Source organism: Ambystoma mexicanum, chromosome 13 (genome assembly GCF_040938575.1).
Source record: "Ambystoma mexicanum isolate Mex_15411 chromosome 13, UKY_AmexF1_1, whole genome shotgun sequence".
Taxonomy (NCBI): Eukaryota; Metazoa; Chordata; class Amphibia; order Caudata; family Ambystomatidae; genus Ambystoma; species Ambystoma mexicanum.
The window spans coordinates 648,367,304-648,391,675 of NC_090938.1; positions in this window are offsets into that span (position 1 = coordinate 648,367,304).

Here is a 24,372-nt window from a genome sequence, read left to right on the forward strand (position 1 = left end):
TCTTCAATATTGAGTCCTTCATAGTTTGAGCATTCTCTAACAGATGAACTACTAGCATTCCTTTCCATCTGGTAAATCTTAGTGAAGTGCAAAACCCATTCTTTTTCATTTACCCCATTTAACTGGACTGATTTTTGTATCGTGTTATTGCCAATGTTGATCAATGCCCATACATGACCCATGTTTTTACTTACTCTACTGCGCAACATGCCTTCTCCATCTGTTTGTAGCATGTACTTTTTGTGGGCTCGTAACCAATTTTTGTACTGACAATTTAGCAAATGCAATCTTTTAGATTTGTCTAGGCAACTCTAATTGATAATTCGTTTTTTGTTTTTGCGTAATGATTATTTTTTGGCTTGAAACAGAGTGTTGAATTCATGTCGTGGTTTGCAATAAGCCAAATTCCGCTCGGTACATGACCCACGATACAGATGGAGGAACGATGTGTATTCTTTGGATGCAGCTTTGCCATCATAGTAGGTACTTTGTATATTCTTGTAGAAGTCTAACAGCTTATGTGTGTTCCACTTGAGTCTTGTGCGTGCATTGTTTACTGTTAGTGAATGAAAGCAAGTTTGTGAAACGGCTTCAGTTACTGGGACCTTCACAAGCCGTTTTAGATTCAATATGTTATGGTCACTATACGTTTGGGGAATAATATGGAAACTCAGGGCCTTGTTAAATGTACTCGGGTGAACAAAAACAATCAATAATCGAGGAGCTTGAGCCTCTTGACAGGTCACATTTGGTGTTGTATCTCCTGGCAGTGATCCATTACACATCACCAGCCTCCGATCCTTAATTATACGCCTTAACCTCAAACAGGCTAGGTTATATCTGGGATTATGAACTGGCAACAGCTGAAGATTCAGCTCACCTACCGCTAATACAATATTTATCTCTGGGGACTCACATTCATCAACATTTCCAGGTAAAAAAAAAAAAAAAGCATCATCTGAAATTCCCTTTGGGTTACGATAAAAATTAAGAACGGCCATTACTCCCCCCGGAAACTCTAATTTTACCAACAATAAAAATAAGTTTGGAGCTAACCACAGAGAGATGCCACTTCTTATGATTTTTAATTACAATCATTAGCCCAGAGGATGGTCTTCCCCGGGCAGCTGCCTTTGCCGAATGTAGAATGATTGTATGGTCGTTCCATATTGGGGTTTCAAGTAACCATGTCTCTGTAACGCTCACCTGATTCCCGTAGAGGCGCCGGTCTTGACTTGGCGTATACCGTATCTTCAAAGGTGATGTGTAACACACGGCTGGCTCTTTGGGCTGGACCTCTGTGCACTGTATGTCTGGCTCGAAGGGTAAGATGTCTTAGGTAAGTGAACGCCGTGCTCTCCATCTCCCTCGAGGCAGGGTGCTGTAACCAGTTTCTTCACTGGATAAGGGGAGCAGGCCTCTTGACTTCAGAGGACTGCTGTCCGTCGTTTACTGCACGAACGGTAAGTTTCGAGTAATTCTAATGTCTTTAAAGTCTTTAGTAATGATGTCTCTTGTTTTGCAGGGTTCCGGCGATGGCGGATGGCGGGCTGAAGTGAGTTGAAGATGGAGCCCGTGTGATGAATAGAAGCGCCTGGAAGCACGTAAGTAAGCGCTTGTTGCCTGCTTCACGATGCGCTCTAACTGTCTTTTTATTTTGCAGGTACAAGTTCGGGGCGGCTGCAGGGTGCCGGAATACCCACTAGGTTAGATGTGGAAAGGAGTAATGGCCCGTGAGTATTAAAGTTCCCCAATGTCTTTAAACGCACCTTGTTTTGTCTTTCAGATGCGGGATGCAGCGCCGAAGGCCTCCGGAGCGTGCGAAGAGTTGGTAAGCTTTTGTCTTTCAGATGCCGGAATGCAGTGTGAAGACCTCCGGAGCGCACCAAGAGTAGGTAAGCCTTTGTCTTTCAGATGCCGGAATGCAGCGCGAGGCGTTGGTGACAACCGATGGACCAGGTAAGTGAAGAGCTGTCACTGAAGACTGTAATGCTAACCTGTTCTTTCTTGTCTTTATAGGTGTTGCTGAAGACTGGATTCAGGATGGTAAGCCTTTTTCCTTAGGCCCAGGATCAGATGCAGAAGACACAATGAGCGTTCTGCTGCTGAGGATGCAGAATAACGCAAAGCAAGATTCATCCATCGGGTGTGGTTTAAATAGCCTCCTGTAGTGCTTAGGTGTCTCCTTCCACAGCCACGCCTAGGTAAGAAAAGAGTTCCTGCTTTCCAGAAGAGTTCCAGTGTTCTGAATCTAGGGAGTGGCTCCTGCCCCACCCAACAGGAAAAGTAGTTCCAAACAGAAGAGGATCAGAGACTCAACTGGCAGGCAAGTAAGCAGCATGGTCTGCTGCACGTAAGTCCACCCAAGCATTATGAGCCCGGCGCTTCCAGCGCTGGGACTGGGCATATTTATGAGCCTGGTGCCACTGGCGCCAGGACTGGGTCCAAAAGGTCCCAATTGGGACTGGTTGGCACTCGGAACCTGGGTTATGGATCTGCTTCCAAGGGAGTTGGGAAAACCCTGACCTTTTGGAAGCAGAGATCATGACAGTCTCTTGGAGAATTATGATATCGTGAACAGCTAGAATTTTTGCACTAGACCCCATTAGATTGGAATGGTTATGAGTTTATCTCGTGCACTCTCCCTTGATTTTGAATATACACTCCAACTGTTAGAAATGCTCTTACTGGAGTTCGTAATTAGATCTTGTTCATAATTATCCATGTATTTGCCCGTCTTTTCTAGCCTTATGATTCCCTCAGAATCCATACTCAGTGGATCTCTGGCCAGAACAAAACCAAATGCAAATTTCTCAATTCTGGCTTGCCAGAGAGCATTCCTAATCAAGTTGGACTGTATCCATAACCTCACAATAGTCATTTTCACAGAGAAATTCGACCTGTTCTATGTCATTGAAGGAAATATCTTGTAGGGTGCCTACCTCGTCGCATATTGCCAACTATCAACTTTTTATATCATACATACAGAAAAGAAATACAAAAGTTCAAAAGCACATCTGCTGAAATGCCAAACCAAGTATAAGTGTGTTGTCATAGAACTTTCTATAGAAAGAGCACCAAAACTATAGATATAATGCAGAAAATAGAAGGCAATGAGGAATCTGAATGGTTTCAATTAGCTCTGTACCTTATAGCTGAAAACAAATACGAAATTACGAACACCTCCATAATGTGCACATACTGCACTGCAAAACTTGACAATAACAAAGGCCTTCACGGGCAATTAGTAATAATTTGGAACCATTTCCACTGCCAAGCGCACTGCAGCAGCTTAATTTGTACGAGACCATTATAATCCAAACAGCGCACCCATTTCAAGCAATAATGTGGCTTCATCCGTAAACTGCTAAATTGCCTCCCACCGAATTACTGCAAGGCATTTGTGGAAAAGTTGTTTATTTACCATTAGATCTCAAAGAAAATGTAGACACTCTATGAGTGCAAAGGCCAATACTAGAATCTTTGATTATCCTGGTAAATGGTGTACCTACAAAAGACAAAAAATAAAATTGACAGCAACTAGTGGACTTAACCAGAGTTAGGGAAGCATTGCAATACCTTGAAGAAATCAATTAAAACTACTCCGCAATATACCTGTTATCTAAAAGCACATACTCTGCGCCGGAAGGTAACTCGGACCGAAAGACTCAGGATGCTGAAACATGCTACACCGTACCCGAATGTTGAGATTTTGTTTAGAGGGGAGCGGGGGAATATTTTCAAATGTTTGTAACCAATGCTCTTGATAAAGTTGGTAAAAATAAAAAGAAGAAAAAAAAGAAAACAATGAATAGTACAAGGAAATGAACCTTCAAGAAAACCTGAGCGAAACCCGAAATAATTCAGGACTCCTCAACAACTGTGCAATTTGAACTTCTAGATCCTAGTGCAGCCTCCAATATTTTAGACCACTACACAATTCACACACTGCACTCCAAGGACACCATAGACGATGCACTAGAAACATTATCAAATGCGGCAAGCCAAAGGAGCGCCAATCAGTATAGGGGAAAAAAGTGTGGAAGCACAAGCCTTTCCTCTACTCTTCCCGACTGGAAAAGGTGGAAGATATGATGAAAGAGGCACACAAATAACAGCATCAGAATACCGCTGTTTACAAATGTATTCTGAAGACCCTATATTTAGACAGAACAGGGAGTACATATTCCACCTGCTTTTTTTACGTGAACTGGCAACGCTATGTTATGTAGTTGCCCACACATTAAAAGCAGGTTCCCATTTTCAAAACATGTCTGCTACACAGCTACTTCAAAAAAATACAAGAGAAGGACGAAGTTGTACATTCAAGTATTACAAATCTCTTGGCAAACATGCGTGGTACGAAAGAGTACTGGTTTCAATGGCGCGCAGATGTACAGTGTAAGCTACGCAACCTTGGGCCACCCACATGGTTTGTCACTAAGTTATTCAGAGTATGCATGGGAAGACTTGCACATTTTCCCACGCATATCAAACAAAAACAAAACCGGTGCAGACATGACAACACATGTAGAGCTTTGCTCTCATGATCCAGTGAATGTTTCTTTTTACTTTCATCATCGCTTCCTTGCCATGCTGCACTTCATTTGCAATAAGTAAACAAAAGGGATAGCCCTATATACCGGGAAGGCCTAGAAAGGGCATCAGTAACTGGTGAACAAGGGAGGGTCTGACTTTCCCATACAGGTTTAATGGCACATATCTAATTTTGGTGCAATTGCATAAACTGAAAAAGCTTTCATCAAATTAACCTCTGGAAACAATCACATGTTGAACCCTAACGTAGCTCTGTGCATTCAAAATCATTACCCGTGGCTGTCCCAGTTTGAGTACAAAGCATCAACAAGGAGATCAACAACTCTGGTGAGCCACTATTTAACTTAGTGGTCACTATTTAATCAGAAGCTTTTTTTGAAACTTTTTTTTTAAAACAAGGAAAATTCATACATACAAATTCATACAATCATGAAGAAGTGAAAAGAAGGCAAAAAACAATGCCTAAGAACACAAATGAGAATTGTACTTGTGAACAAAATTAGCTACAAATATGCAATGGTAACAGATGCAAAGCAATGATTTTGTTCTGTGCACATGATCAGCGAAAGAAACATAGTTTTTCCCATATCATGTATAGTTTGTGAAAGAAATGGATTCACCACCCACAGTACTGCAACCTGTTGTCATCAGGTATGGGAGTTTTTTTGTGTTCCTAATGCATAAGAGATTGCTTTCCTATGACTCTGAATCAATTCAAAAAAGTGAAGTATTCTGTCTTGATTAGATAGGAGACCAATCTATGGTAGCTGTGGGTGTGTAGAGACCAATCCAAGTTCAACATCAGAAAGTGGTTTCTTGATGTTTTAAGGAGGACCGCAGAATGAATGCGTGTCCAAAGATGTTTCGGCGGGCACTGGAGCTACCTTCATCTGGACCTGCAGATGTTGCTCTACAAGAGAAGGGCGCGCAGTGTTAAAAAGTGAAAGGATGTCTAAGGAGCACAAGCCCAACCCAGAGTATAAGAAGTTGGAGAAGCAGAGAGAGAGGGTTCAAGTATACAATGGAAACAAAAGTGTTGAGACATCTAAATGTCCAAATCGGCACCACCCACCTGGAGAAGGAACTTCTGTATAGTAAGATGCTGGTCAGGCCGTTTATTGGAGACAAGGGGTGCAAGGGACCCTAGGGTGGGAGCCAATGAGAAGAAGCATGGATCCCTGGAGCAGGCCCGGCTCCAGAATGTATCATCTAGGTGGGCACGAGGCTTTATTGGGGGGGGCGCAATTTCCAGTTGGTGTGAGAGTAGCCTAACCCACCCCAGAGCTACATTATATAGCCTTCCAAGCCTCTGGCACAAACAATGCACAGGTTAGATTCTGTTTCCGTACAGGCACTATGGACAGTTATCCAAACTGCCTGAGCTAATGAGGATCAGTACTTTATAAACAGCCGCAATCATGACATCCTCTGACCGGGCAGTATTCCATACTTGTTTGGTCAGAAACCCTCCAGTAAGTACGTACAACAGGAAGCACTGAAACACGGCCCATACTCACCATCTTACTCTAGTCCCAGGAAGGCAGGGAAAGTGGTTAAACCCGCCCAAGTACAAACCATACCTTCTGATTAGGTAGGAATCATTATGAGAGGTACCCTTAGAGTGAAGAGCAACAAACTCACCGTTCTTGCTGTGATGTATATTTCCAGGCAGGGCAGACTATACATGGGACATTCTGAAAGTCCCATTCTTAGCATCTACAATTAGGGCAAGGATGGCACTCTGCATGCAGTTTGTGCACAAATTAAGAGCTCTACAAAGTCCATACCTGCACATCTTACCCATTTTATTTTTAGTTTGGACTATAATGTGACACCTTTAATATTAAACTATTGTATTCGAGTACAGTAAAGTGGGAGTTGGCAAGTGAGAAAGGGCACACTCACTACCTGCCCCTAACCACCCAAAACACATCCCCCTTTGAGCTCACTCTATCAATATAAAATTTCACACTTTTGTCTGCCAGAGTTATTTCGAAGTAGTCTGCTGAGAGTGTATTGCAGAAGTAAATGGCTAATGGTGTAATAAACATGTCTTGACCAAGAGCGCTATTGGCCACTTGATTATTATCTGTTCCTTGCACTGAAGTCCTGTTAAAAACAAGCATTGACAAAGGGAGGCAGCTTATGTATAGGTATTACATAGGAATTTGCCAAGCACTGATATCATATGTCTAGGTAATCACATAATTTTCCCGGCACTGTTGCAAACCTATGGCCAGGTAGTACCAACAAAGTAGCAGTGCCTAGCAAATGCCTACCACATACCTAATCAAAAGCTCTTTGGCTCTTTTGGTTTTGTCCTTGCCTTTTTATTTAAGCAGCCCATCTGTGTTCTTTCAATTTTTTTTTATTTGTAGAATTCAAACTGCATGAATATTTATGATTAATTAGGTTAGACTTAAGGTGTACTCCCCCAAAACAAAAATACTTTGAACAAAAAACAATAGAGGGAAAAATGAGCAAGACGTGAATTTTTTTCTCCAAAAAGCTGTATTCTCGACAAATGAGAATAGCCCATTGACAACTGGCTTAAACTAAAATGGTAATTTTCTCTAACTTTCTAAACTCCCTTACAAAGACATCCATGCAAAAAAGCTGTATTCTTGACAAATGAGAACAGTCCTTTGGCAACTGATTTAAAGGGGTAACTTTCTCTTTATCTTTGTAAACTCCCTTACAAAGTCACCCATGCAAAGATTTTCCGTCACTTCTTTCTCGTATGCTAATATGATCAGATCTTTGCGATCATGAAGCATTGAGCGCCGAAAGGCTGTGACTACAAGTGACATAGTAGAAAATGAGTTCTCACAGGACGCAGGTAAAATGCCTATGACCAGTGCAGAGACATATATTTCATGCAGTCCTGGAAAAGCATCTGCATAATTGTTTAGCACTTCCCAAACTGTGGCAATATTTGAACCTGCTGTGATTTTTTTTTTTTGTTCCAGCAATGGTTTTGCCAGTGTACGGCTATCTCCCAAACAGCTGAGCTCTCTCGTGTAAACCCTGTCTCGAGTCCCTGCTAGCTATATTTCTCATAAACCACGCTTTCTAAACCTACCTCACTATTACTTAAACTGCTCATTCTCAGTGTACTTCTCCTTCTATGACTACAACCGTCCCATGCACCCTACTGTCAAATGCACCACACTCTACTGCGACGCCTCCTCCCATTTTTCGTCCTCACTCCCAACCCCACCACACATTGCTGTCTCCCTCATGCAATACATCCCTCCCTGCACCTCATTCTGACATGTGGTGCATCTCTCCCAAAGAAGCACAGTATCTCTCCCTCTGCACCTGTCACTTTCTAACCCTACGCAGCCAAGAAAGCAACAACAACAAACTACCAGTCACTAGACCACTACCGTGTCTCTCTGCCTACCTCCTGCTACAAATACAAAAGCCCAGAAGGGCAGCAGAGCTACGGTGCCTGGCACTGAGAGCATCAGGCTTTCCTACCTGATCCCTGCCAGGCCAATCTGTCCTTCGTTTTCACTGAAGCTGGTAGGACGACACCAGAGTGTGATTTAGTCTGTGATGCCCTGTTCCCTCACTGTGGTGAAAACTCTTCCATAGTCACAATTACAGTATATTGGAATTTCCTAGGACTGTTTGCTTTGCATCCGATTTTGCACTCTCGTAAAAAAAGTTTCAATACGTAAAAAGTGCGTCCTGCTGCTTTTAATTCAAAATAATCTTTTTTTTTAAAGTAAAAGTGCATGCCTTTAAAATATATTTGTGCAATATTTCCTATTTAATTCCCGGCCAGGTGTCAACTAAAGCCGAAATGAAACGTTTTTTTCTTGGACTAAACTTGGAAATGTTGCACACAGCTGTTTTTATTGCGATCAGCATGCATCTCGGAAAACACAGGCTGCCAGTAGAGTCTACCGGCTTCAGTGAGAAGGACAGGCAGTCATTTTTTCTCTGATGTACCTGACAGACTGTCAGTCCTGAGTCTTCTGCCAGTGCCCTGACTGCCAGTTTCTGGTTAGAATCTCCCTAATAAAGAACTTCTTTGAATTTAAAGGCCAATTTTACCAACAAGTGGAAGGAACGGCCATGGGAGCCACTATGGCCCCTAGTGTAGTGAATTTATATGTCAAATTTTTTGAAAAAAGGCATATTTATGCCAATAATCCATTCGAAGGCCATCTGAATTCGTGGGCTAGGTACATAGACAATATTATCGTCATATGGACAGGTACAGAAGAAGAGGCAGAGAGTTTCGTAATTTGGCTTAACCAACAAAATTGCCATTTACAATTTACAATGACCATCAAAAGAGAAGAAATACATTTCCTCGATCTAACTATCTTTCACCACCAAGGCACTCTACTAGTTAGACCATACCACAAAACTACAGATAAAAACTTTCTTCTACATTATCATAGCAACCATATCAAACATTTAAAAGATAATCTGCCCTATGGACAATTATTACGGCTAAAGCGAAACAGCAGCACCAAAGAAGCCTATGAAGAGGAAGCAAATATCCTTGCCAAAAAGCTAAGAAACAGAGACTATCCTAAAAAACTGATTAAGAAGGCAGCGAAAAGAGCATATAATAACAATCGAGATGCCCTGCTCGAGGACAAGACTAAAAAAGAAATGGATACAAGAATCGTAAGTGTGAATACCTTTACTAATCTAAGCCTATCCATCACTAATATAATGCGGAAAGAATGGAAGATCTTTGATCAGTCGACTAACAAACTTCCCTGCCCACTTTTCGGAAATCTACAACCATAGGCAACAGGGTTAGTAGTAGTAAATTTAAAGGCAAAAAATCAGAGCCAGAAAATATATCTCAAATTTGGGGATCAAATCCAGTGATTGGCCACTACCCATGCGGAGGCTGCTCGGTGTGTAAATACACCAAAAAATCCAAAGAAATTGAAATCGGTCTACCAAGACCATGGAGACAATTGCAATTTTCGAACTGTAATTCAGAGTTTGTTGTATACATGATAACATGCCCCTGTGGCCTTAACTACATAGGAAAAACCATCTGTATAATAAAAAGTCGAATTATCGAACACAGGAGCTGTATACGCAACAAAACCATCCTTGCACCTATGGTAAAACATTTTCTGGAACACAATCATACACAGGAAGATCTCAAATGGACAGTGTTGCTAAGCATAAAAGGGAACGACATCACCAAAAAGAAAAAAATTCTATTAGAAAAAGAACAGAGAATTATCTTCCAAACCAAAAGTGATCAAATAGGACTTAATGAAGCCACAGAATGGCATAAAGTCTAATCATCAGTGAGGAATCCGTTAATACTACGGGACCACGAGCCATGAGTGTCCTATTAATACATATTTACCTGATAGTAATAGGTACCCTCTGTCTCCCTCTACTATTAACCTTCTATACAGTAGGCCTAAAATCTTTTTCCCACTCTTAGCTTGAGGTCCAGTACATATTACTGCGCTACTGCATTATTAATTGTCAAAAAAGAGGGGATACTTAACGACTTCCCTATTTATAAAAATCTATAATTATTTTTTACAATTCGCTATATATCGATATCCAAATGCGGGTGCCTTCAGTTGACTAATGATTAAAAATTGACAAAAGCGGAATTTACGAGCGCTCACAGCATTCGAGTCTGTTGCTAAAGACTTATCCGTAATTTAGACCTCATTTACTAAGTGTTCTAGGCATTATAGCCAAGCCTAGACATCCTGCAATTCTAATAATAATAACTAAAAACGGACTATAGAGAGCTTGTAACCATAGGCATTCAAGATGGTGACTGCCACTTGAATCGCATTCACGAGCAGCTGAGCTCGAGGAGGCCACTGAAGAATTCTAACTACTGGAACTTCCAGGTAAGCTCACTTTCTCTATTTCACTTTATACACACTCCGAGCGGTTTTAAACCATGCGGTTTATCCACACGCTCGCAATGCAGAGAATTAGCATATAGTCCGATGCATACTTAGGCTACTGTTTACATAAACGAAGCCCAGTATTACAACTAATATACATTCTAACATCGCGCTCTCCTTTTACCTTTAGTACTCTGCCACTAGCTAACGGCCCTGACCACTACGCTAGCTCGATACAAAAGAACACACATCGGGTTTCTCACCCGCCTTGTCAAGTAATTTCTCTGAACAAGGTAAGCCCAATAAAGAAGGCTATGCATGATTATCTTTGCTTTCTCCTGACCGCACGGATGTACTTACCAACACCAAATCTATACTGTAGTAGTAAAGAAGCCCTCTTTGTTATTACAGGCACAACCTGGCGCTTCACGTGCTAATAATACGTACAAACCTTCATTAACAGTTACGAATCTCCATTCTGACGGACCGCCTCCAAAAAGACTTACAGCTTCAATGTAAGCGGTAAACCCATGTGTTTTATTCCATGCATCGTACTGCTAGAGCAGAGCTTCTATGCCAATATGTTAACTAAACTATGCAAATAAATATTTGCAGGTCGTTCTGAAACTCATCTTCGAGTCCGTTATCGACCAAGAGGACATACTCCTGCTATATTCAGGAATCCACCTCTATTACAACTACTCGTCCAGGCAAGACTAGGTAATTAAGAAACCTAGTAATGCCCGATAAAATTAAATTACCTTAGAAGTCCACTAGGTATTTATACCTCATCTTTTTTGTCTCCCATATCAACAGCCTACAGAAAGAACATTCAAGTGCAAAATTTACATTGCTAACAGGAATAATTGTCTGAAGACATATGGATCAATAACATTTCCTGATATTGTCTTTTGCTGCTGTTTTTTACTGTTTTTACTGATTGACTATAACTTTTTAGATACAGTGACACAACTCCTGAAGAAAGTTCCTAGAATAATCAGAGAACTGAAACATGTCGAGTCTTCCCTAACTAATTTAACACCCACTAGTTCTAATAAAATCATCCTCGACTAGAGGACCTTTAGATCAGGGTAAGGTAGCAACTGTGTCCTAACAAGATCTTAAAACCTACTAATAACATATTAGATATTTGCTATCAGATTGTACTAAAATTCATGTGTCACAACTAAAATTGTTTGTTTTTTAGACAGTGTGTATATGTTTTACTGTATGAAGTGAATGGAATTTCTCCACCGCTTTTTTTAGGAAAATTTGTTGAACTGTGTATTTTCTAACGAAATGAATATTAAAATATGATTGATGAAGTATTTTCTACAGCCTTGATTTAATGCCTTACCCTGTAGACTGTTGGATATGAGCTAACTACCTCCTATGTCTATAATAGAATCTCAGTGTGCCAGTGCCACATACTTGTCAACATTCTGTGATCAAAAAGATGTAGGATTTTTCAAGTTTCAGAAATAATAATTCCCATAACAATGACATCACAGGAAAATACAAAACATACATTGTTGGCACCATTGAAGCATTCTAAAATACACAACCCATCAAACAGCACAACATGGAAAGATGTTGAAATGTTAAAAATGGATAATTATGTGTTGCATGCTTGGTTCTGCAGCCTGCCGTAGAGTCACATAAATGACTACTCGCCACTTTAAAAAGCAGTAGGATCTGTCACTGAAATCAACCCTACAGATTTAGGCTGTAGGCAGTAGGCTACTGCTTTTTAAAGTGGCAAGTGGTCATTTATGGGACTCTACGGCAAGGCTGCAGGTTCAGATTATCTGTAGGCTGTAGAACTGCTTAAAAATCAGTAGCCTACTGCCTAGCCTAAATCTGTAGGGTTGGCAAGTATGCCACCCTGGGGCTAGGGCAGACTGGCCTCTGCCTCCTTCTCCACCACCTACCTTTAACTGAAATTCTACTCTATGTCTACAAGTCCAACTGACTCCAGCCTTGGAACTTGGGAAGTTCCAACGTAAATTGTAGGCTCACTGACACTGCAGCTGGCCCGACCCTTGTCTGCATTCACTGCAGTATGATGTTTGTGCCAGCAAGGGAAGGGTGTTTGGGCTTGGCCCACGCCTGCGCATTGTGAGGGCACGTGAAAATGCTCAATCAATGCGCAGGCGTGGGCCAAGGCAGCCTGTGCGCCGATCCAGCACCAGCTGAGCAGCCTTGCTCTGTGTTGCTCTGCGTGCGTGCGCTTTGAGTGACTTAGCCACTTACTGCAGTGCTCCAGGGTTAAGGGCAGCCCTTAACCCTATTCTTGACCACTATGTGAAGTGCACGCTGTGTGCATGTACCATTTTCTTTTGTTCACGTTCATTAACGGAACTAAAAGAAAACGGTACGGCACACAAACAGCAACAACTTTTGGTCCGAGCAGAGGCCTCCTTTCTAGGGGGGGGGCAGGAGCAGGTTCCTGGGGGGGGGCTGGCCCCCCGCACTCCCCCGCTGGTGCCGGGCCTGCCCGGGAGAAAGCTCGAAAAGAATGGGGGTCTTGGTCAACAGGTATAGTGCCAGGAAAACCTGCAAGGTAAACCAAGAGAAATGCCTGTTTAGCTGCCAGGTGCTGGGAAGGTGCAGCTGCTGCCCTGGTGTGTCTCATTGCCAGAGCAGGAGTTCAATAATCCTGCATACTTGGTGAGGGTACAGTCACAGTACGCGGGAGGGCCACAGTGTCTTTTGTCATCGCGTGTCCATGTTGGAAAATTGCTTTCCATGGCGCTGGGTCCCTGGAGGAAACGATGAGGTTCGGGGAAGTCCTCAAATGCAGAGATCCTGTGTGAGAAAACAACAGGTCTCACTGTAATATAGGAAAATGCAATGTGTGCGCTAAGGCAGCACGGAGAGCAGAGCCAGCGTCTGATGGAAAGAGTGCTGTAATGCTTGAGTGAAAACCCTACCAGCATATGTCACCCTCTCTAGTATCCGAGCGGGGACACAGCTTGCTGGGAGGGCACCAAAGAGTGACACAAAAATGTAGAAGTGCACTCACCAGCTAGTGTACGGGATCGTAATGGCGTTCGGTGCACTGGATGTGAAACGGCGTCCTGAGCTGTGGGTGTTGCCCGGGTAACCGGCTTTAAGAAATTAACTGCTCAAGCGCAGAGGACAAAACACAGTGCAGAATGACATGCGCATGCGTACAGGAAGGAAGGGACTGTTGTGGGCAGTGGCATAGGCTATCCACTCAGAAGGGAGGGGGGCGTGGTGCAGCCCGGCTCCAGACGGGCCGGGCTCGCGAAAGCCAAGTCCCAAAGGGCTGGGTCTAAAGCACTTCTTCCCCTCTGAGAAGTGGAACACTTCTTTTCGAGAAAAGAATATCAAGCCAGAGGAGCACCACACATCCACATGCTTTTGTGGATTAAAAATGCTCCTAAATTTGGTGAGGAGATTGATTAAACTGTTTTGTAATTCATTCACAAATATGTCACTTGCGAAATCCCTTTGGAAAGTACACATAGTGACCGACGAACACATATTTTGCAATTACAAAGACATAAGTGTGGCAAGTATTATCAATGCAAATATAAGTACAGAGGCAAATATTACACCAAATGCCGCTTTGGTTTCCCTAGACCAGTTTCCACAACAGCCCAAGTAAACAGCTTCATGTTTTTGGTTCGACAAAGTGTGAAAAGAAAGTCTCCTAAGAACACGTACTGCATAAAAAGGAGCGACGCATCAAGGTACATCAATGATTACAATGCAATTATTGCCCTCCTATGGAATGCCAATGTTAATGTACAGTACATTGCAGACATTTCCACTGCAGTTGCACAATTTGTCACCACCTACTTAACCAAAGCAGAGAAAACAGAGCTCAAAGACCTCTCGGATGGCATATCCTCTGACAAAACACTAGCACAGAAATTGTACAGCTTTGGCATTAAAATGCTGTCCCATAGAGAATGTGGCAGCTACGAAGCTGCTGTCCGTTTAACCGGCACCACCTTGTATGGGAAATCTGACAACATAATGTGGCTAAGCCTTGGCCCTGCTACATCCAGAAAAATAGTACTTAAATCGTACGAAGACATACAAACAATAGCCAAAGCGATACCAACAGCCAGGACATTTTGAAGAACAACCTATTGGACACATACTACCCAAACAGGAGTATTACTTTAGAATCCTTGTGCCTGTATGAGATGGCCAATAACTTTGCATACAAAAACAACATTAAACAAAATGAGGGAAAAAGGTAGCTACAGAGTGGAAACTTGTGAAGGCATCCTGGTGAAACTTTCCAAACGCAGCCTAATTAATCATATGAAGTTGTCATTAAAAACTCCTCAACACAAAGAACTGTACTACATGGCTCTACTGCAACTTTTCAAACCATGGATAAAAGAAGATGTATCAGCCACCTACACCTCCTATGAAGATGCTTTCAATGCCAGTGAAAGTACAATTACAGATTAAATCTTTACACAGTACAAAACCATACTGGACAATGAATGCCAACAAGAAGAAGAACTTCAAGCATAACTAAATGTTGACACTTCTGAGAGCAGTGAACCTTCTCAAACAGACTGCCGAGAACCACTTGGACAGCCACTCATAGCAAATGAGGTAGAATGAGCCATGATGGGAGTAACCAGCACTATGCATCAGTATGAGCACTGTGCAGAAGAGTTGGCAGTACTGAAATCCCAAATAAACAATGAGCAGCATACAATTTTTGTCGAAGTAAGTGAAACCATTGAACATGGTATACAGCATGAACGCAAAACTTTCACTTGTGCCAACTACAAATCTGTACTGCTGTATGTAAGTGGTGAAGCTGGGTCAGGTAAAACAATTCTTAATAAAAATGATCAGTAAATAACTCCAACAGGTTAGGCTGCCTACAACATAGGTGGAGTCACTCTTCACTGATTGCTACTCTTTCCAGTAGAACACCAAAACAAATTAGAGTACTATAAACTTTCAGCAGAATCTGCTATAGAGCTACACAGAGTTTTGAAACTAAACAAAATGCTCCTAATAGATGATGTGAGCACGGTCTCCAACCTAATGGTGGCTTTGATTCACCTCAGATTGCAAGAGGTCCTCAAAACAGACTACGAAGAACAAGGAAAACTGTCACGGCTACATACACTGGAAGGACTGGATCTATTGAATTTTTCCTTGCATCATAGAGTACAATAGACTACGGGCACTGTACGCGCCCCATCTGAAAATGTACCCTATTCCTCAGAAATCAAAAGGTTTCAAAAGAAGGCTCATTCAATCAGAAGTTGTAAATGATTTGGCAAAAGTACCATCAAAGAAATTGAATGCAACTCATATTACATCAACTACCAAAAGCACATACAAAAGGAGTCAAAAAAAGAAACCATACCCAACTCCACCCACAAATGAAAAAAATGCCTCTGCAAAGAAACCACATACCCTTCCATCAAAGTGCTCAGACACAGAAATACCTGGCCCATTCAAATTTTCCAGTACAACAGGTGTTAATTGCTATGCAAATGTAACAATGAATGTTCTATTCCAAATGCCAGCAATTGTGGGAAACATTTATTTAAATGGCACAGACCAGTTGTGTTTGAAAATACTCTTCCTTCACAGAAATGCAGTAAGTAATCCTGACAACATTTACAGTGTCTCAGGAATAAGGCAAGAATTTGGACTACAGTGCTGGAATGGTGAAATTCACTTTAAACCGACAAGAAGATCCACAGGAATTTCTAATGCACTTAATAGAAATACTTGAAAGGAAAAACATACTCATAAATCAAATCTTTCAGTTTTCCTACATGTGGAAACATACATGTGCTCTGTGCAACCATGTCCCTCAGGAACAAGTTCCTAACAAATGCTTCGTGTATGTATCATTACCTAACTGTGACTCCATTTCCTTTCAACAACTGGTGGAAAATGCAAACCATAGCATGTTGTGTACGTCGTGCAATTCTGATATTCGTTTGACGCTACATATACACTCGCATAGTCCATATATAATATTAATTCTCCTAAAATACAATGCTGACGGAACCAAAAACAACTGCAAACGTACTGCCTTCACACACGGACAGGTATCACTTGGCAAGAAAACCTTCACAAAAGTAGCCATAATCTGCCACACATGCGACTCAACCAACGGAGGCCACTATACTGCATACATTAGAAAGCAATGGTTGTGGTGGGAATGCAACGATACTTCTATCACTCCAAAGCAGAGATTACCTGCAAACCTTGCAAATGCCTACTTAATATTCTCGAAGCCAAAATGTCCTCATTGATGTACAAACCCAATATACCTTACTCTCCAGCACCAACCAGTACCTTTGTAAGTGGACAAAAAATATTTTTCCTTCCACACTGTCGACCTAAAGCAACTTTGCATACTGCCAACATTGACGAAACGCACAAAAGTGTGTATTGGACATTTCTATCCCCAATTAACCCAATTAATACACTCACACAAAAAATACGTGTACACAAATCATAGTAACAGTATTTTCCACAGGATACGTGGAAACGCACTTACTAAGTATGAGAGTTCATAACTATCCTCCGTAACCTCTTAAACCACCACGTATGCAAATCCGTCACCAGCTCTCCAAGAATAGTCATACTACTCCAAGACACATGGACCCATCATCAGTTAACTCCATAAATGGTACACTACCACTTCAGAATGTACAAAGATGGCCAAGTAGCAACAGGAATGCACAACCTTCTAGATGTACCCTTTACGAATGGGACACTGTAAATAGTTCAAATACGCCACCTGGTATCTAACTGCAACCAGAATATGACAATATTATTTGCAACATTCAAACAACCGTACTCAACCTTCAACACCTACTGTGCTACATACATTTGTAAAACACTTCCAAAGTATGAGCAGTTACAGTACGCCAACAGGTGTGTAACTACCATCAAAATTCTGCACTAGCACTGTACATTGCCACAATACTTGCAAACCACCAATAGCAGCCAAACGCATAAAGAAACAGTGGTACAAAGAGAAAGCAGGTAAACATTTCCAAAATACCCCCTGCTATACAATGCCACCCATCCTACCAACAGACATAGGCCACAAACCGTAAACCCTTACATGTCCTCCTACTTCAAGAGTACACTATAAAAAATGCTGTAACCACCCCCAAACGTGACTATAATTGATTGTGCACCATAGTAGCAAAGAAATTTGGAAGTTTTTTTTTAATCCAGCAGGGAATTTTTTTCCCCACAGACCCAATGATTATGCAAAGGAAAACAGGAACTGTGCTCCTTGCACAGTACACTGGTTCAAAGCATAGTACTTAGGAAGCACTAGTTATGAGGGTCCACAAAGTAAAAAATGTATGGCATATAGTGGACTGCAAACTAACAAAATACCTGCTCTAACATGTTCTGTTCCCTTTTTCCCCACAGATAATGCAGCAACCAGTACCACAATCTTTTCACACTCGATACAGAAAACACAGTACAGGCCCTCCTCAATCCAAACAGTAGGTCTGCAACGATTGCTATTATTCTTCTTTACAGTGCAATGTGTTCACTTATTTCTGCTATACACATACCAATGCCACCATTTGCAATGCACACCTATATTACACTACGCAGCTTGCGCCTACGCCCTACATGCTTCACTACACCCTGTACAGTGTAGGGCCTCCAGCCATGCACTCAACATTCTACACCCTGCCCACAATTGCTGCTGCACTGTATAACTATGCATACAAACATCTATCCACGTACCACTAACTGCACACATAACACACCCACCTACCCCTTAGCCACTGCAGTGGTCATTGGCTGCCATTTCTTCCACACAATACATAACCTGTTTCCTATGTACACTGGTCACCTAAGCCTATAATAAGTGGACACACTGAATGCACAACACTACCGTAACCTACCCGACAATCTGCACAATCACAACCATACAACTTGATGAATGCATTCATACATCTTACCTAACTGTTGTAACTGCTGCAGCATTTGGCTCCTTGCTTTGCACTGGAACTGTGTAGGCCATTAGGTCCTTTTCATTGTTATGTACACCATTTCAAAAAAAGTTCCAACACATATTTCAGTGCAGCGCATGGGTCATAGCTTTCAAACCTCTGTTTCCCTTTGTTATTGTGTGAAGGGATCACCATTTGAACACCATAACCCCCTTGCACTGTTTCACAACTGTACACACTAACTCCTTTTCTTTGCTGAACGTCAGCCCCAAACAAGTTCATGCTGCACTACACCAAACTGTGTACGATGGGCCACCTACCCACGTATTGTGAGGCAGCAAACACACAGTCTGCCATTGTCCACCGTTGCCTCGTAACACACTGCACATATAACTGGTCCTTAGGCACTGCAAAAGCACATGTAATGTATGTTTCTATCTGCGCATTCACGGCACCTATGTACGGCACCATCATCTCTACTTTTACGGCGTACTACCTTCACCGTAAGGACACTGCCAACATTCGTAAATGCATGCTACAATCGAAACACGTTGCCTGCTGATTCTTTCACCCCCCCCAACATCATCTCTGGAAATTGAAACCTAGCATACCTTTCCTTGAACAGGACACACACCCATTGTAAAACTGCCTTGTCGGGAAAGCATGCTTAGCTCCAAGGTCAGACATTGTATGGAAGTATAGCAAAAAAGGATACATAATTTACACTGCAGTTCCTCTGCCCATGTGTCCCAAAGGTAGTCTGCAATGATCCCATACGCCGTACACTGCCATTTCTCGCCCACCCAATACAAGCATGGAATTTGCCGAACTTATGCAAGTACAACTTTACATCACATGTGTATTCCGAATAACAAGTGTTAAGCTGCTCTTCTGTAAGCATATTTATAAATGTACTCTACGGCACATTTTCTCTCTGTACATTGTACGGAGCTTTGTGACGGCAGTAACGGTGCACTGTTACAGTGCCATGTGTCCACTATTGCCCGTAAATTGCTACTGTGATTGTACTTCCTTTTGCTACCATTCTTCCCCACCCCCTGCAAATGCAGACATAAAGGGCAAGACGAAAAGGGAACGCAAGTCGTGCAATAAAACAACACACCTTCTGCTCACTCATGCAGTGCTACATTCCCCATTTTGCCCTTTCTATGCCCTTTGACACAATTTCTAGCTCTACGCACCCTCAGTGTACTGAATGTTATGATGGCCACAGCTGCACGCAGTGGTCAACCAGCACACAAACATCCACAGCTCACATTTCATTGACACACTTCTTAGCAAAGAAGCTCCTCCTTTCTCCAGCAATCCGAGGTCACCCCCATGAGAGTTCTTGTTTTCTTACTTTCTTTGCAGACAGACACATTGTGCCGTGGGTTGAACAACACTCGCTACCACTATCACGTTTTCTAAAAAGGAAACACAGCAAAAGAGCGTCTGGTGGCAACATTTCCAAGATATTTTACTTTTGTGGAGCCGTACAATCACAGTATCACTTACAAAAAAGACAGCAGGACAGTGGAGTAACATATGACACTACTCAATAACACACAGTACATGGTCCATGAGGCAGCCAGCTATCATGACATCCTTCCCGCAAAGGCTTGTCCTGTACGCTGCCACTAATATCGGCTACTTACATCTACTCTTATTCCTCTTTCTTCTCAGATATCTTGCACCTACTGCGAGTGCCAGACCTTCCACATTCCAATAGACGGGTGGTGGACCAAGCACTGGAAGATTACCATAAGCAATTTCTTTTCCGTCATTATATGGGCCGACCAATATGGGCCGATATGTCCATTTGCCATTCCTGCAATACGAACCAACCTGCACACCTTTATGCTGTAATGCATCCCAGAGGCAGCAGCTGCTACCTGGTCTACCTTTCAAAGAAAATCTGTTCCTCCACACAGACCACCGAGCACCACTAGGTACTCCTTTTCCCACTTTGCTAGACGAGAACAGGAAGTACAGAAGTGCACAGACGGCATTTGACACTGAATTTTGTTTGCGAAATAAAAGAGGGGTCAATGCAGCCAATTTACACTTTGTCGTTAACATTCTGCAGCAAAATAAAGCACTTCCAACAATTCACTTTGGTGTTACTAAAGTATGGGAATGTGCTAGAGCCGTATGCTCTGTGTGCGCATGTCTACTTTTGCTTATGTATTTCCTTTCCGGAGCTAGGTGCTCACATGACAGAGTGCACTACGCTTGGCACTCACATAAAGGCAATAAATACCTGGAGTGCACGTCGTGAGGAACTGCTGTCCACAAGTAAAGTCAGTGACGCCAGGGACTGCTGCAATGGTGTATGCTGCACACACGTATAAGTAATGGAAGCGATGCACACATTACAATTTCACACAGTAGAAGCGCCAACCGCGTTAATCGGCCATCTCCACAAGTACGCAAAACAAAGCTAACAGTCAGATGGCCTGCCGTCCTGTATTTGGTTGTACGTAACAGCGTTGATAATGTTGTTGTCTGCAAATGTATGTGGGTTGGTCTGCACATTATCCATACTTTACATATGTAATGCTTATTAACTTGTGTCATGTTGAAATATCTTCCTTCACTCTCAAAGCACAGCGTATTATGAGAGCCACACCATACAAAACATAAATGGTGACATCTCAGTCCCCGAATGGCAACAAGGCCAATGACGAACACCATATGCAAGTGCAGGCACTTCACGCTACCTCTACTAGTGTACCAACTGCAAAATGTCCTCCACAACCATTCTGTAATAGTGACCACCCACAGGAGAGATACATATTTCCAACAGTGTACGCTGGAGTTACATATCAGTATAAGAACGGACCCAAAGAAGGCAACATTCTGAAGCTTACTGCCAACCACTCGCCATCCTCTTAGGCCCAAGGGCCCCATCCATACACACAAGCCACTAGGATTTTTGGAGGCACAACACAACATAGCGCACTGACTGGAAATATCCTCATATTGTCTGCAATGCACTGCCCATCCCGAATGGAGTCTACCTGCACGCACCAAAAAAATATAGTCGCCTCTACAGCTGCCCGCCAATTAAGTGTGAGTACCTTCTTAAAAAGTCCATGGCTCAAAAGTGTGATGGAAAACAATTCCTACCATTTGCCAATGTCTGCCTGCCCTCCCTGAAGCAAAGCTTTTACGGCCTCTGCCCAAGCACCCAAGAGCCTACTCCTTCAACACAGCCACTAGAAGGCAATAGAGGTGTGCATGCAACCATGTGGCCATGTAGCTTTGCTTATTAACTCGTGTCATGTCGCAATATCTCCCTTCACTCTCAAAGCACAGCGTATTATGAGAGGCACACCATACGAAACATAAATGGTGACATCTCAGTCTCTGAATGGCAACAAGGCCAATGACGCACACCATTTGCAAGTGCAGGCACTTCACGCCACCTCTACTGGTGTACCAACTGCAAAATGTCTTCGAGAACCATTCTGTAATAGTGAGCAACCACAGGACACACATATTTCCATGCGTGTATGCTGGAGTTACATATCAGTATAAAAACGGAACCAAAAAAGGCAACATTCTGAAACCTATTCCAACCAGTGGCCAGCCTGTTAGGTCCAAAGCCCTCAGCCAAGCACACAAGCCAGTAGAGGTTTTGCATGCACAAAACAACATAGCACACTGACTGGAAATATCCTCATATTATCTGCAATGGACTCCCCATCCCCATTGGAGTCTGCCTGCCTTACCAAAAAAGGACAGTCGCCTCTACAGCTGCCCGCCAATAAAGTATATGCGAGTGCCTGCGTAAAAAGTCCTTATTGAAAAACTGTGATGGTATAAAATTCCTACCATGTGCCAATGTCTGTCTGGCCTCCCTGAAGTAAGGCTGTGGCCAAGCACTAGGCTCCTGGGTACATGTGGAGGCCTACGGCCTGCTCCCATGCACCCAAGAGCCTACTCCTTCAACACATCCACTGCACACAAGCCAGTATGTGTTTTGCAGGCACAACACAACATAGCACACCAACTGCAAATACCCTCATATTGTCTGCAATGCACTACCCATCTCCATTGGAGTCTGCCTGCACTCACTGAAAAAGGATAGTTGCCTCTACAGCTGCCTGCCAATGAGGTACATGTGAGTACCTGCGTAAAAAGTCCATATCGCAAAACTGTGATGGAAAATAATTCCTTGCATGTGCCAATGTCTGCCTCCCCTCCCTGAAGCAAGGCTGTGGCCAAGCCCCAGGCTTCTGGGTACATGCGGAGGCCTACGACTTCCACCCATGCACCCAAGAGCCTACTCCTTCAACACACCCACTAGAAGGCAATAGAGGCGTGCATGCTACCATGTGGCCATGTACCTTTCCTGACTAACGGTATGTATGGGTACACTAACTGACTCAAACAAGGCTGCATTCTCCTACCTACTTCCAAACAGTGACCACACTGTTTGGTGCAAGAGCCCTAGCCATGTACACAAGCAAGGACACCTTTCGTCACCTGTGCACCTAACCACCAATACAGTATATGTCAGTAGCTGCGTAAATGGTCCATATGGCAAAAGGGGGCTAGCAAAAAATCCTTCCATGTCTCAGTGTCTAAAAGCAAGGGTGTGAACAAGCCCTAGCCTCTTGGGTACATGCAGAGGCCTATGGCCTCCGCCGATGTACCCAAAAGCCTAGTCCTTCCACATCCACTAGAAGGCAATAGTGCGTACACTAACAGACCCACACATGACAACTTCCTCACACCTACTTCCAACCACTGTCCGCACTGTTAGGTGCAAGGCTCCTAACCATGCACACAAGCCAGAAGGGACTTTGCAGGCACAACACAACATAGTACACCGAATGGCAATATCCTCATAGTATATCCAATGCACTCCCCATCCCCACTGCAGCCTGCCTGCACTGACCAAAATATGATAGTCGCCTGTGCAGCTATCCGCCACCAACGTATGTGGGAGTAGCTGCGTGCATGGAAGCATTGCATTGTGGGATTGGTGCCCAAGCCCTAGGCGCTTGGGTTTAAGGGGAGGCCTGCCGCCTCTGCCCATGCACTGAAAAGCATACACCTTACCCACAACCACTACAAGGCAAGGCAGCCAAGCATGGGAACATTTCGCCATAATCCCACCGCCATAAAACAATACACACGCACAAAGTCAACATAAACATCGGCAGACCTAGCCAACAGCATAACACATGGGCAATTTCTTTGCTTCGCCCTCTTTCACCCACCACAGCCTCCAAACCATGTTTTGCAACCCCTTCCGATGCTGCACTATCCTCCGATGCACCATGGCAGCGTTTCCCAAAACCTTTGACGCGCAGAGCGTTTCCCTCCAGCTAACCTCCGGCCACGTTCACTGCTCGCCGACAGCACGGGGTACCGCAGGCCAATGAGACTTTGGTCCGCGGAGCGAAAAGGCAAATGGGTGGAGCGGACCCGATATCACTCATTTTTTGGGACGTACATTTCAGTCCTTTGCAACACAAGTACTGGTCCGATTTCCACCAAACACACAAAAGCATGCTTTCTGACCCAAGCCCCCTCTCCTGCCGCAAATTCAGTGCAAATACATCCAGCCGTTCAGCCTGTAGGTGTGCGCAAAGTTGTTCCCCATTCAGTCTATGGAAAAAAAAATATTGGGGTCCCCCCTATAACTCTCCCCCCACTGCACAGAACCTCACCAGAGTTGGCAGTGAAATTCAGAGTGGGCCTTATGCTTTTTTGCATAGTTTGGTCAGGATTCGTCCAGGGGGAGCGATGTTATAAGCCGCCAAACATAAGTGCTCTTCCTATGAGTTTAGCAACTTAACCATAACTACACGCCCGCTACCGCGGGCCGTGTAATATTCACATGACTGGGAGTGATTTGTAAGTGTCCTTTACTCTGTGTGCTCATTGAGGTCTTTCAGTCAACCTCACCCCTCCTGAGACCTAGTCTTGACTGCCACCAATGCTACCTTAATTGGTCTCGCTTCTCCAGAAGG